Below are 15145 nucleotides of genomic sequence, written 5' to 3'. Positions count from 1 at the left end.
TTTTTCTTTGGCCTTATCTAAAAAGGTTTCAGAGCAAAAATAAAAAGCTCAACAAATTGTCAGCCAAGCGGCTGCGACCATTTTTGTCTGTTAAAGGTGCCCAGAGCACTTTATGTGGCTTCAAGCTCAAATTAAAAAACTCACATTTTTAGTCATTTCTACACGTAGTATTAGTTTCAATAACACTATGTCATTACATATCGACATTCATGGAGCAAAGATGCAATATCGTTGTGTGGTGAGCACTGATAGAAAATCCAAGTGCTGTCAAATTTTCCCACTTCTTGGAACGTGATGTCAAGTCGCCATAGCTTGCCGAGAATGGACCTTTCCAGTCGAACACCAGAATCACGCACAAGTACAAAAGAGATGGTACTAGCGGACTTAACGTTTAGTAGTAGTTGGCAATGTGTTACAGACTCCGTCCCCTTGAGTGCCCGAGATGTTTTCATTTTCATTTCGTTTTTTTCCTGAGCATTCATGTAGCCTATGCAGTGAGAAATCTGTCGCAGATATACATAGTATTACCTGCTTGTCATTTCTGTCCTACTAGCACTGTTTTTGACGGAGGTGTTCCAAATAGAACTATATAGTGTTCGATGGGAACGGTCCATTACCAACGAAAAACGGTTTTCGTTCTGTTTCAGTCTGCCTCTGTGAAAATGAAACCGTCCCAAACGGCCGAACGCCGTCTGTGACGGGCGTCCACTGAAATTCGATGCGTCCTGAATTATGACTGCAGATCAACTTGGACGGGTTGTAAATCTCTTGATGACACGTCTTGGACGGTCTGAACGGCCTGAAAAACGCCTGACGCGTCTAGATTGGCTCATTTGACGACGCAGAAAACGTCCCAGACGTCTTGGACGGCGTCCGCGCGGGCCCCCCGCCGGGTTGCAGGCGCCGCCCGGGGACGCTAGGGACGGGCGCCGAACAAACGGCGTTTCTGACGCGGACGCGTCTAGATTGGCTCATTTGACGGCGTCGTTGACGTCGTAGAAAACGTCCCAGACGTCCTGGACCGCGTCCGCGTGGGCCCCCCAGGGACGGGCGCAAACGGCGTCAATTTTCCCGTGCTAATCCGGGCTGCTGTGCGCATGCTTGCTCCGTTTTGAGACGCGGTTTCTGACGGCGTCCGGACATGGTTTTGATTTTTATGGCCGCTTGGGGCAACAAAATATGCAGCCAGACTGGCGTAGTAGACCACCCACGGCCGCCATGGCCTCAGACTGGAAGCTAAATTAAACGAATTTCTTATAACATTGCTCTGCGGTTAAAAAACATTGTTTAACACAGCGGCGCAGCTTTGTGAAATTCAATCTGGCCTTTGAAGTTTGACTGCGTGCGCCGGCTGAAAGTTTGATTGACGTGGACGGGCGCGCACAAGTCATCAAGGGTGGGTGCAAATTCTTTAAAAAAATTTTGATCTTCTCTATTGTCTCATGAATAATCAATCTAAAAATAAGACAGGAGATATTCTAAATATGTATTCTACAGTATCCTTATGTTATTTGTATTTTGTGGGGTCCAAACAAGATCCTCAGTTTGATAATTGCTACCCCGTAATTGGAGTCGGAAGGGCGGTAAGATTCTGCCAGACATGCCTCGTGTTGGTGGGTTGAAATCATTTTCTGTTGTCTAGATATACATTTTCACAGCATCTTCATCGTTTATTAAAACAACAGATATTGTAAACAGGTATTCTACAATTCTTATGTGCCCTTTTTTCCCGTGGTATTTAATAGCAACATCCTATTTTATCATTTCTTTCGTAAGTGGGGAGGGCACCGTGAGACCTCGTCGGAAATGATCTGCCTTTGTATCATTGTAACGAAACATCAACATGAAATGCTTGTTCACTTACCAGTCTCCGCTAATATAAACTCAGCCAGCTTGATAAAACTCAGCTTCTTTGGTGATATCCCTTTTTTTCTGCCGACGGAAGTTTGTTGACTTTCGAACCACCTCCTTGTTCGAACCAAGATCGCAGCGGCGGGCCCGCCACGGCAAATAATGTTCTTATCATGATTCTTCTCACAATCGACGTCTTGTTTGGCAATATATACTCAGTCACCGGAATGAAACCAAACCCCGGATGTTGTAGAAAGATACAGCTGCTTTTAGAAGTAAATTGCATCCTCAAAAAGTGCGCGAAATCCAAGAAATGGGCCAAAAAATACAGCAAAACGAGCACTGACTGAACAAATGGTCTGTAACAGTTAACGGTCAAATCGAAACTACCGCTCAAATTTGCGCATGTGCAGAAGCTGAAAACGTGCTTTTCACACGTTAAAAATGACGACAGGCGGAAGCGTCGGGTGAATAATTATTTTATAGCCCCGTCGGACGCTGTTTCTGACGTTTCCAGCGGGCAGGGAAGCCGCCCCGGCGTCCAACTAACAGACGGGCAGGACGGCCTGAACGCGCGCGACGTGTCAGCCGCCGTTTCTGACAGGACAGACGGCCTGGGACGGGCTCCGACGCACTAAAACGCTCTTAGACGGCGTCCAAACATTTTAGACGGCTTCTTTTTTCACAGAGGTAATTACACTAGGCGCGTGAAACTAAAGGGATCACTGTGTAGCTTATTTTCGTGCGGCTTTTGAGCACTTTTAACATGTGATTATCACGCAAATGTGGTAAACAGTGGCATTAAATGTCGATTTCATAAAGATAACAGCAACTAAAATATTTCCAGTTTCCAAGCTACATAAAATGCTCTTGATGCCTTTAAGAACTGTTTTTGATGGAGGTGTTTGAAATAGAACAGGGATTGGTCTATTGTTTAACTTGTAATGATAACATACTTATCAAAAATTTATGTTTACCTTCACAGAAGTAAACATATTGTTTTTGCTCTGTTTCCTCTTCTTCCGTTCCAAACAAATAAAAGCAGTGACCACAGCGAACAGGCCGCCTCGTAACTGTTCGAAATGAGGTCAACGACCCCAGCTTTGGAACATGCGACCGGGCAGGATGAAACACAACAGTTTAGATTGCTTTGACGACGTTGCTGCTTGGATGTGTTTCTTTATTTTTATATTTAGAGAAATATATTGTTTTTTGACGATGCCTCAGGGGCGAGCCAAATGATATAGTTTTGTGTGCAGTTTGCAACTATTCTAGGAATTGTACAGGCATGTGTTTAAGGCATTTTAAGCCAATAAGAATGTTTAGAATGTCAGTCAGACAGAAAGCCTTCCTCGGGACATTCCTACTAGATAACCTAGACAGGAAGCTACATCTGTCTACCATATGTGCCAAGCTTATGTATACATGACCCATTTAAGACCCCGTTCACACTCATTTTTTTCAATCGCGATTGAAGTATAATCGCGATTGTTCGATCCGATCGCGATTGAATGCAAATAAACTTCTGCGTTCACACTGCTTTTCGCCAAGTGAATTAAAGTACGCCGTGATCCGATCGCGATTGAAGCGCCACCATGCCATCGGCGATCATTTAGTAAATGTCCCTCTTTCGGTGACATTTCCCCAGTTTGGCCTGCACCTCCTCTGTCCCCTAGATTGCGATGAGGACCCTGGTCTCCTCATTGCGCCACCGGTACCTACCACCAGCTGAAGTTACTGACGGAGTTTTATCCTTCTTCTTGGGCATTGTTGACGATGAAAAGTTGTTGTTGTTGTTGTTGTTGTTGTTGTTGTAAGAGAGCGATCTGACGTGTGTGGCTTGGGTTTGTTTTCCCGCGCGATGCGAACTATGACCCCACGTACCCCGATGTATGACCTCCCACCCCTGGAACCAGCCGAAATCCCCGCCGATCGCGATGGAATGAATCATAGTTGTGTTCACACTCAAAATTTGATAGGATTGGATTGGATCCGATCGCGATTGATCCTCCCCAAACTACCTCCGGAGGTGGATCAGAAACAATCGCGATCGGATCGATCCAATCGCGATCGGGAGCGTTCACACTGAAAAAATCAATCGCGATCGGATCGATTCAATCGCGATTATACTTCAATCGCGATTGAAAAAAATGAGTGTGAACGGGGTCTAAGACCTCAGCTCTGCAGTAATATTGCTCTTTTCTAAAACAATGTGTGGCTGTTACAATGTTTTTAGATGCCCCAATGCTGGTCCTTACAACTGTAAGATTTAATGTCTTTCTTCGGGGAACAGGTCATAACTGCATCAACTCTGTACTGATAACAATTGTGCACACGCTGCTTCAGTTACCTATACAAGCAGATTAATTAAAGGGCATTAACCTCATTCATGACATTGGGAACATGTCGAAGCCATACACTACACATAGACAGAAAATACTTGAAATCAAGGAAGCCGCACAGAATCTGGAACGATGTCAAAACGGAAATCACATTCAGATCGATCAATGAAAAATTTCACTGTCGCGAGGAAATTTAGCAAGCCAGCTGTACTAGTACTAGAGGATTATCCTGCTGATAAGGTGCCACTTTCTTGCTGATATAATCCTTTACAATTCCAAGAACACATGGGACACATTTTTACAAAACAACTTACAGTTCTCTGGATTAAGATTCCCAGGCTGGCATTTCATTAGGGCTCCAGGAATTACTGACAAATTCCTTTATGACTGGTGTTCCTGGTATTCCAGTGGGACTCGAATTCCATCTTGGCATTCTATTCTGGGATTCCATCCTGGCATTCCATCCTGGCATTCCATCCTGGCATTCCATCCTGGGATTCCATCCTGGGATTCCATCCTGGCATTCCATCCTGGCATTCCATCCTTAGCTAACTCCTTGGCCATTCACGCTCTAGAGGACTTAACATTAGTTCTATAGTTCAGGGAACATAAGTGTACAAGGTGTTGCATGGTGTACATGTATGCTGTGTCTGTTGGTAAGATTAGTGGACTTCTTCTTCTTTCTTCTTTGGCAGTCCAGTCTCGGAAGACTATCTGTGCGCCTCTGGAGTTCTCTTGTGACTTCTGATGTGGCTTGAAAGTCCAGCTCTGGATTTGCACACCCTGTTGCACACACTGCATGAATGCTGTGTGGTTAGGGGTGCATTTAGTGCTACAGTCTTTTGCTTTCTCCGCTTCTCTGCTGCAGCTTCTCCCCTTCTCTTGTCTGCTTCCACGACACCGTGGTGCACAACTCGGCGCCAGGCTGTTCTGTCCTCAGCCTGCACTTCCCATGTGTCTGTTGAGATGTCACACGCCTTCATTTCTCTCTTGCAAGCGTCCTTAAACCATAGTGCTGGATGGCCAACACGTCTGGAGCCAATGGCCAGTTGCCCGTACAGAACATCCTTTGGAATCCTTCCGTCCTCCATGCGCCTGACATGCCCCAGCCATAGAAGACGACGTTGGCTGAGGATGGAGTAGATGCTCTGTATTTTTGCTTGTTACAGGATGACACTGTTGGGTATTTTGTCCTTCCAGCTAAGTCCTAGGATGCAACGGATACATCGCATATGGAAGGCATTTAGCCGACGTTCCTGTCGTACATACGTGCTCCATGTTTCGCTTCCGTACAGTAAGACGCTGAGTACGCAGGCCCTGGAGCGAAGTCGTGCAAGGTTTAACAGCTTCCCGTCGGACCTCGTGTGCAGGTAGATGCCATCAGTGGATGTGTTGAAGGCATGAGACAGCAGTACGGAAAAGAAAATTCCAAAAAGTGTAGGTGCCAGCACGCAACCTTGTGTTACTCCGCTCTTTATGGAGAAGGGGTCGGAGCAGGATCCATCGTATAAGACTGTTCCTTTCATGTTGGTATGGAATGACACCACCATGCTACACAGTTTTGGTGCAGAGATTGTGGTAAGAACACAGCTCCAACAGTCTCTGTCCGTTTCCATTCATCCTTCCGATGCCATGGTGGCCAAGACAGGTGGGCCAAGACTCATGGTCTGTGCCAACTCTGGCATTTAAGTCGCCTAGTAAGAACAGCGGTTCATCCTTGTGACAGTTTGTGATCATTTCATTCAGCTGCTCGTAGAACTGATCTTTGTTGTCTTCTGAAGAGTTAAGAGTAGGAGCATAGACACTAAGAATGTTGACAGGCCCAGCAGCAGTACTGAGGCGCATGGAGAGAAGGCGTTCAGTGCCTCCAGTCGGGGGTTCTACTGCAGCTAGGAGTGTGTTCCTTACAGCAAAGCCGTGTTGGCGAGGCTCGTCGGGTCCTCTGCCCTTCCAGAAGAACGTGAAGTTCTCCTCTCTCAAGGAGCCACTTGAGGCAAGCCTAGTTTCTTGGAGTGCTGCTATGCTTATGTCTAATCTAGTCAATTCCCTATCAATGATTGCAGTCTTTCTCATATTATCCACATCTCTTAGATCATCAGAGAGGCCTGTGCACATTGTGTGCACATTCCATGTAGCAATTCGCAAAACTGGAGTCTTTCTCTTTAATGTTTTAGTGTTACCTTGAGCGTTGGGTACTAGATTATCGTCCGACCTTCGTGCTTGAACAAAGCACTGAGCTCCAGGCACCCTCTGAAGCAACAGACGGTGACGGACCGACACCTAAGTGGCCGGGGGCTGCCCAGCTTAAGGCGGGCGGTAGTCGGACAATAGGACTTCGATGGTCCCTCCCACCGTCAAAGCTGACCCATGGCGTCCTTCCTGTGAGCCAATTTAGAAGGGCTTATAACCTGTAACTGTCAACTTCCAATTTGTATCCGCGCTTTACAGCGTGGCTGGAGTGTTCCTCTCCAGGGCGCGAAGCCTGGACCGTAATATGGAGATTCTGGGTGGCCCATGCATCAAAATCCCCCTCTCGGCCTCACTGACAGGGTCCAAAGGAATGCGGAGCATGACGTTTGGTGTCAGTTCGGCTGCAGGAGCTGCCGGAACGGTGATCCCACGAAGCACTGAACCGCCTAAGGGGCCCCACTCCTCTGTTCACATGGCCGTTGGGTCTCAGGTAGACCTCTTCCGCCCTGGCCGTTGGCTGCCTGACGCAGCCCGTCCGCCCAATGGTGCAGTGAAGGCACCATCCCCTCATGTAGTTTAGCCCGTCAGCTGAGACGGTTTACCGGGGTGTGGCACTTGGAGCCACCACGTGAGAGCTTTAGGGGATGGATGAGAACCGGTGTTGTCCAACCACCCTACAGAAGAGGGTGCAGCTGCGAGCGAACAAGGGTACTATCTCTATCCAGAGCCCCCTACACCCCAAGTGGACTATGGTGTTAAAATTTGTGTAGATTTGGCCTAACATGTTGTTCAAGTAAACAGCAGTCCTATCAGAGTAGAATACTCATTGTGTATGGAGGGAACCCAATCCGTGGACTGCTTTTAATTGTCATGATCAGGCTGTGATGAAATCGATGTTCGTTCTGGCAGTGGGGTGTGTCTCAGGTAGAATCTAGTTGAACTTTCGCTATCTGTGTGTGTGTGCGTGTCTGTGTGTGTGTGTATTTGTCCAGTAGAACAGGTACCTGTCAGCCCTTTTCGTTAGAAATCCTGTATGAACAGCACCACCTATCAGTGCCCTGAGCAGGGTACAGTGAAAATTAAAACAACAACCACTGTCGCCATGGCAATGTCTTTTTATCATTGCCAGTCTTGTTGTTCATGTTCTTCTTCTTCTCCTTCCAAACCTTCAAATGGATTCAACTCCGCCATTTTTTTTACTAAATGACCTGAAATTTGGCATGGAAGTATAAAGATGGCATATATCCCCAGAGGTTTTTTCCATTTTTTTTAAACAGGCCTTAAAGGGGCATTTTGCGACATTAACATAAAACAAAATCCTTTGGTTTGGATTATTTTTCTACATCATTAGTTGAATCTACCTTATTACACTGCACAGCAATATTCATCACGTAAGGATGCGACTTTGTAGTGTCGTGCGAACGTCTTGAAAAAAATTATATACGCCATCCCCGCCGCCGCTTGAATTGGCCGCCATCTTGTCCAACATTCCGACGAACCACCGAACACGCGATCGAACGCCCGACGTTCTGAAGTTTGTTTACTTGTGGTGATTTTCCTGTGACGCTCGAACTCCGACCATAACGGTCGATTCGGATTTTTCGTAGCGTTCTACGCTGGCTTATTTGCATATTAACTTGCGGTACGCAAGGTAATATGTAAATGCACCAGATTTTACACGTTTGGCGTTTTTCGTCGTTTATTGATGGTGGAAATGTGACAAAATGACGGGAATATGTTGGAAATGAGTAACAAATAAGTTAAAAATGTGAATCTTAGTGTAGATCTTTCAAATTCTTACTATTTGTAGTTTTTGCCCACCAGATTCTACAATATGCCCCTTTTAAAACATTTTTATGGAGTTTTTTTTGTCATTTCTAGGCAATTTGGGCTCCTGTGCCCTAGTATTACAACCAAATGACCTGAAATTCGGTACAATGGTGCCTGTACCATGTCCGTACAGGACTTAAATCACATATTTGGTGTACATCACTTCAAAATGCTTCATTTTGGGGACTTTTGGACCTGTTTTCAGACAAAAAACGGGCCAAAAGTGCTATCCCTGTTCCACGTTCTATCTAAGGTTCCGCGCGTTCCATTTGCTGTTTGCCAAAGAATCCATGTTCTATCTGATGTTCCGCGCTTTCCATTTGCTGCTGGCCAAAGAGCATGTTCGGAGCTAGAACTCACGATCCTGTTGTCGCATTGGTGTGTAACTTGGCATATCGTTTGCCTGGTTGGGTGTGGTGATGCACAATGTCTTTGTTACACCGTAAGTACTTTTATCGTCAATGCAATATCGTACTTGCACCCCTATAATTAATGGCATGTTGCCACTGACCTGCCATAGAGACCATGCTATAATCCGTTCATGGCTGCAATACTTCATGCAGATAAGGGGTACAAAGCTTCCCTACTTGCTGTGATCGTATAGTCACTGTTACATTGTAAAATAGACAATGTGCATCACCACACGCAACCTAGCAAACGATATGCCAAGTTACATACCAATGCAGCAACTGGAATTGTGAGTTTCAGCTGCGAACATGTGCAGATTGACCTCCTGTCTGTGTAATAAGTATGCCGTGTCCAGTCGCAGCTCGCATACTAGTATGTGTGCACGGGTCGGACGGGGCACTTTTACGCACAATGTGAAAATGGGAATTCTCTGGACCTTCAAACTTACCACACTTGTAGTTTGTAATACGGAGGCTGTGACAATGTAAAAAGTTTACGCAGGGGATGAAAGATTGTTGAGATATGTTTCTCAGAAAAGTGGCCTCCGGCCGAGGCCAGTGTCTCTTCCGGGTGGTTTCACCGGATTGAGAGATCCGGTGACCTTTGACCTTTGTGAAATGTTACGATAATCAATAAGAAATAATAGATAATTAATAAATTAATATAATAAGAAACGAAATTGCAGCAGGGGCGGGATGGTGGTAACATTGAGCGAGAGGCGAGCCCAGCCGTACGGACGGCGGATGTCGCTATTATGAAGGCGGCACAAGCGGAGGTCGAAGGTCGCTTCCTCAGCGTAATTCCCTACGATTGGTCGACTGACCAATCCTACTATAATTACACTTACGTACACATATACAATACAAGAAGAGAGCTACGCGGTTTGGGGCATGTGATGTCTTTAATATGTGCGTCTGCTCTGTGATAGAGGCTTATTGGTTGTGCAAAGACATCAACGGCCAAGCCGAAAGAAGTGAGGGCCCCAAACCGCGTAGCGGAAATGTAGTTAGTTGTAGGGTAGTGCTAAATCTAAATTAGGAAGTAGCTAGATGTTCGAGTTCATGCAAAACAGTCCAGGACTGGCAAAGAACAGGCCGCAGACGTCACCGTGCACTGTCGAACAGCGTAGAGTCAGGCCGGAAATAGTGCGTCGGCATGTAGCTCTCACGTGGGCGGGTACTGGGGGTCTTCGGTGCACAGCTGGTCTTGATGCACTGTCAATCTGGCTGTGCTAAACTGCTCTAATCTATTCTACTCTACTCTAAGTTCAGTAGTTGCGGTTCGGCGATCCCAGGCTAGAGACGATCTCGCCGCAGGGCGCTGCCGCGTACTCCGAGTCGGGCCGGAAGTAAACTTCACGTCGACGTGGAGTGGGTGTACTGGTAGCCTTGTGCAAGCTGCTGTAGATGCACATCGCAGCCTCGAGTCTATGTAGGTACGGGTGGGGAGGGAGAAAGGCGGGCGCTGAGGAAGGACTGCTCGTGGAGAAGTTGTTTACGTAGTTCACGAGAAGAAACATGGCTGCCAAAGTCTCGGGCGTCTCGCGGAGCCTCTGTCGCGAGACCCGGCATCACCGGCGGGAAATGGGGAGGGGGGGGGGCTGTCGTTCCGGTCTGTAGACTCTCTGTGTGGACGTTGGGGCACAAACTCGGGAGCAGGCAGGAACGGGTGTGCGGTCCCAGGCTGGATAAGAAAACTCGCTGCAGGACGTCGCCAAGGATTACGGACAGTGTAGAGACTCAGGGTCGGGTGGAGCCTCTTGCTTAGAACTGCAAATCCAGGTGGGCAACGTTACTGGCGGCCCATGCACGCTGCTGTACTTGCACACCGCGGCCCTGCTATCTGAGTCCGTGTCGGGCCCAACGGGGACGGCAACCCGCAAGTTTCTTGGCGGATATGTGTGCCTCGGTAGTTGGGGAGCACCGCACGGTAGGTTGAAATGCTTCGTGAAGACTCGAGGGGGGAATATTTCGACGGAACGTTGAGCGGGAGGCGAGCCCAGCCGTACGGACGGCGGATGTCGCTATTATGAAGGCGGCACGAGTGGAGGTCGAAGGTCGCTTCCTCAGCGTAATTCCCTACGATTGGTCGACTGACCAATCCTACTAGACTATAATGGGGCCATCTAGATCTAAATTTGTGACTTTTCCTGGCATTTCTAGATCCTATCTGGGCCATGCTGTAAAAAAATACTTTTTAGCAGGTTGACCTCTCCTGTATTGAAAGAAAAAGATGAATAAATACTTTTTGTTTACTTGCTATAAAACACTACTTGGACTGTGCAGACATGCAATTTGTGTAGGTCAATACTTTTAGTTCTTTAATTACCGCTTATCAAAAATGCACTTTTCACACCTAGCTCCACAAACAACCCACGATTCTGTTGCTAGCTGCATAGGTACTAAAGTGTCACAAGATGATATAGGACTGGCGGTTCTAATCGAGAAATAGTGCTTCATGATAAAAAGGACATAAAATGGACCAAACCATTAAAGTCTGGGGCCATCATTAACAATTATCCAGTATAATGGCCCATCCCTACACAATTAATTGCAAATACAATGAAATAAATCAGGATAGTAATTGTGATTTCACAGCTTACATCAAGATCCATTTCATGCATCTATCTTACAACTGATCAGGTCACTTGCCAAGGAAACTAGAATTCCACGACCTCATACCTTCGCCAAATGATTTTAACCTTTATGACTGTTTGAGAGTCCTATTATGGAATTTGGCGGATGTATAAACTTTCCTCATTAATTATGCAAATTAGAAAATTATTTGCATAAAAAATATCTAATCATGTACATCATCACTCAAGCTATCTACTTACCAAAAATTATGACCATCCATCAAGCCTATCTTGAGTTATAGTATCTTCTCATTAATGGTGCAAATGAGGTCATCATTTGCATAGTTGATATCTATTAATATTTCTCTCCTCCTCAGTTACATATGTCACAAGTTTGAGAGTCCTATTATGGAATTTGGCGAATGTATAAACTTTCCTCATTAATTATGCAAATTAGATACTGATTTGCATAATAAGTATCTAATCATGTACATCATCACTCAAGCTATCTACTTACCAAAAATTATGACCATCCATCAGGCCCTTCTTGAGTTATTCCATTTCAAAGTCTGAAGCAAAACCTGCTCCTGCAGTTAAAAAAAAGCCGCTAGGGGGCTCCAACCTAGACCACTTACTCCCTGTCCAAAGAGCTATCTACCACTCAAAAATCAGAACCATAGCATGTCCAGGACATGAGATATCAAACAGGAAGTTCCGCTGCAGTACCGTAACAAGCCGCTAGGGGACCCAAAATCTAATCATTTCCATGTCTCATCAAGACCTACCCACCTACCAAATATCAAGACAATCCATCCAAGCCTTCTCGAGTTATGCTGTACGTTACACACAAACTAACAAACAAACAAACGCTACCCTCTGCATAACCTTCTTGGCGAAGGTAATTAACAAAATCCTCACCCACAATGTACACACTATGTACACACATGTTTACCTTCACAGTAGTAGACACATACATGTACCATCGTCGGTATGAGTGTAACACTTGAAATACCACCAACCTGCTGTCATTTTGACACCCCCCCTTGGGCACCCGATTAGGGGGCATCCGCGGCCATGATCAGCGCCGCCATTTTTTTCTCTGGGTACCATCTATATAAGAAAAAAAAAACAGCTTTGTCACAAAAACAAACCATTTTTGTACACAATAAATCTATGCTGACATTTCGCTGTGGACTGGCAAACATGTAGGAAATTTACCAGTCTGCATCATCGTTTGCGATCTTGAATGTTACACTACAGGGATTGTTGATGGATGGCACAATTTTGAATTTTCTTGCAGCTTCAACCACTAGCAGTCTTTCAAAGCTCAACTTGATCAGCTTGACAACGAGTCAATTTGAAATGACACTGGGTCGGCGATATTGCAAGTGATAAACTCATACCGACGATGCCGTGCCCGGGGTAAAAGTTTCACTGACTGGCTGGCAACTGTGGTAACGTTATACATAATATGGATACATGAATATGATAACGTCGTGGGGTACCATGCACGTTGGAAGTCCCCTGACTTCGAATAGATTTGTATCTGCAGTAGTGAGCCATGTTTGTTTTCATCAAGGCCATTAAATATTTAAACCTTCTTTCTTCTTCTTTCAGTTGAGGCGGCCACCTTCATCTTGTTGAAGATTTTGCATTGTTTTCATCCAGAATGCTGAATAAGAAGTCCATGCACCAAGCTGTCGTCTTTGTGAAACACAGATTGGTGTATAGTTAACTGATTTTTGCGTTGCCATGAAAATTTGAGCATAAACAACGGCTACGTTCGATGCAAGGTCACCGAATAGTGGCAGCTTTACATAAAAACACATACAAAAATCATCCTGAAAAATTAATTGTTTCAACCCTGAGGCATAAAAGGTATGCAAGTACACACACATACACACACTCACAAAACGTGGGACTTGAGGATTTTATTTCGCGATTAAACTGACTGAAGAAACAAGATATGCCGCTGCGTAGAACGCCCTCCCGGGCTTAAAACGTTACCTTAGGGCCCTGTCACACTTGTGCGTATATTCAAGTGCTCGTGAGATGCGCATTAACATTTTTTTTTGTTTACTTTAGGTTTGTGGGTAAAAAGTTGTTTTCTTCTTTGACCCACCGTTGTGCAGCCTAGTGATCGAACCTAAGAAATCACTTATTCGGCTGAAAATTTAACCTTATAAACCAAGCCGCGCACCTACATGTACAACGCGCATTGCATCGGTAAAAACTTTCACACAGCAAAAATGTCATCAGCAGAGTAGAATTGAAGTTGTTTTCACGAATGTAGTCCTTCTCTTTACCTAAGATCTTTTCAAGATTGCATTATATATGACTTAAAATCCTTTGCTTTTAAATTGCAGATGTCACAAAAATACGAAATGTACATACTTTTCCTACTCCCGGTCTTTACATGGGAAATGACAAATTGAATGTATGCACTCGTTTTTCGGCGTGCACTTTGTTAGGGCCCTGTCAAACTTGTGCGTATATTCAAGTGAGTTGCGCATCAGCATTTTTTTTGGGTTTAAGTAAAGTTTGAGGAGAGGAAGTTGTTTCTCACTTTGAAGTACCGTTGTGCAGCCTCCTTATCGAACCAAAGAAATGACTTCTTCGGCTGCAAACTTAACCTAAACCAAACATGTTGATACGCAACTACTGCAAACTTATATACGCACAGGTGTGACAGGGGCTTTAACTCGCTATTTATCGCTACGCCTCCGTGTCTTCGACGAGAATTACCCAAGTTCACCTGTTTGCGCAACTATATGTCATTCTAAAATTGGAAAGGGTGCAGGAAAAGAAACATGGTATAGAGTTGCGTTGAAAGAGAGTAAAGGAGATGGGATTGCGGAAAAAGCTGGCCCTGTCTACCTGGCCTGTCTACCCTGGCTACCTCCCTTTTTCGGACCCCAAGGGTATGCATGGGGGTTAGGCCTTTAATGGAATTTCCTTGAGGAAAAAATGGGTCACTGCATGTCCAGATATATGTGTGTGAGCTGGATGGAAGATAATGCCTATTGATGTTTTGTTGGGGCGGGTGTGTGGGTGAAGCTGGTAAAGCAATTCCACCAAGACTGGAAAAAAAGTTCCAGGTACATGGAAGGTAAGACAAGGAAGAAAAGAAAACTGGTAGGATGAGCCAGACAACAATAGGACTTTTGTTTGTCACAACAGCTAAATTCGAAACAGATGTCTGACACTCATTGGGGTTACTGTAGCTGATACTGACGAAATCTTTAGCAGCTGCTGTTCTGGCAAACCATCCTATCAGTTTTCGGTTTTCTTTGTCTATCCTGTATCCTGTATCTGATACCCCTTCTATCTAGTTTAACAACAAGAAGTTTGTTTACAAATGATAGATTTTCTTCCAGTGTTGATGGAGTTGCTCATAACTGTCCCTATCCTCCAATAGTATGATCCAGCCCATCCACAGCTGGAATTGCCACTGACCCAGTTTTTCCTCAAGAAAATTCAATCAGATGCAAAACCCCCATGCATGCCCTTGGGGTCCAAAAAGGGTAGATAGCCAGGGTAGACAGGCCAGGTAGACAGGGCCAGCTTTTTCCGCAAACCCTAAAGGAGATGGCTTATGTATACAATTGAATGGACACTTCTGTTGTCCGTGGAACTTTCGACAACAACGTTACATTGAAAGGCGTGTGCGTCGTGCTATTGAATAAATCTCTCATCCCCTTGCAGTGCTTTACTTGGATTTCAACATGGGCTTTCGGGATGGATGCAAACAAAGCATGGACACTGTAACCACCGACGATTTCATGTAGCCGAATTACTGACACTAGTGCAGACTTTGCTAATTAGATATGCAAAGAAGTTTCAACATTATCTCCTATTTTTAGATTACATATGTTGCAAATATCAAAGTTGTTGCAGAAATTCCTCATTAATTATGCAAATAGTGTTCAAATTCACAAAATGTGTGTCT

General features: G+C 45.2%; 1 protein-coding gene across 1 annotated transcript in view; it reads left to right on the top strand.

The window, feature by feature from the left end:
• Window positions 1-15145, top strand: part of LOC136438176 (15-hydroxyprostaglandin dehydrogenase [NAD(+)]-like) — a 35764-nt gene that overhangs the window by 12383 nt on the left and 8236 nt on the right. The window lies entirely within an intron of this gene.

Source organism: Branchiostoma lanceolatum, chromosome 7 (assembly GCF_035083965.1).
Source record: "Branchiostoma lanceolatum isolate klBraLanc5 chromosome 7, klBraLanc5.hap2, whole genome shotgun sequence".
NCBI lineage: Eukaryota > Metazoa > Chordata > Leptocardii > Amphioxiformes > Branchiostomatidae > Branchiostoma > Branchiostoma lanceolatum.
Note: the sequence above shows the minus strand (reverse complement) of the source record. Positions and strands in the feature narration are given on the sequence as shown.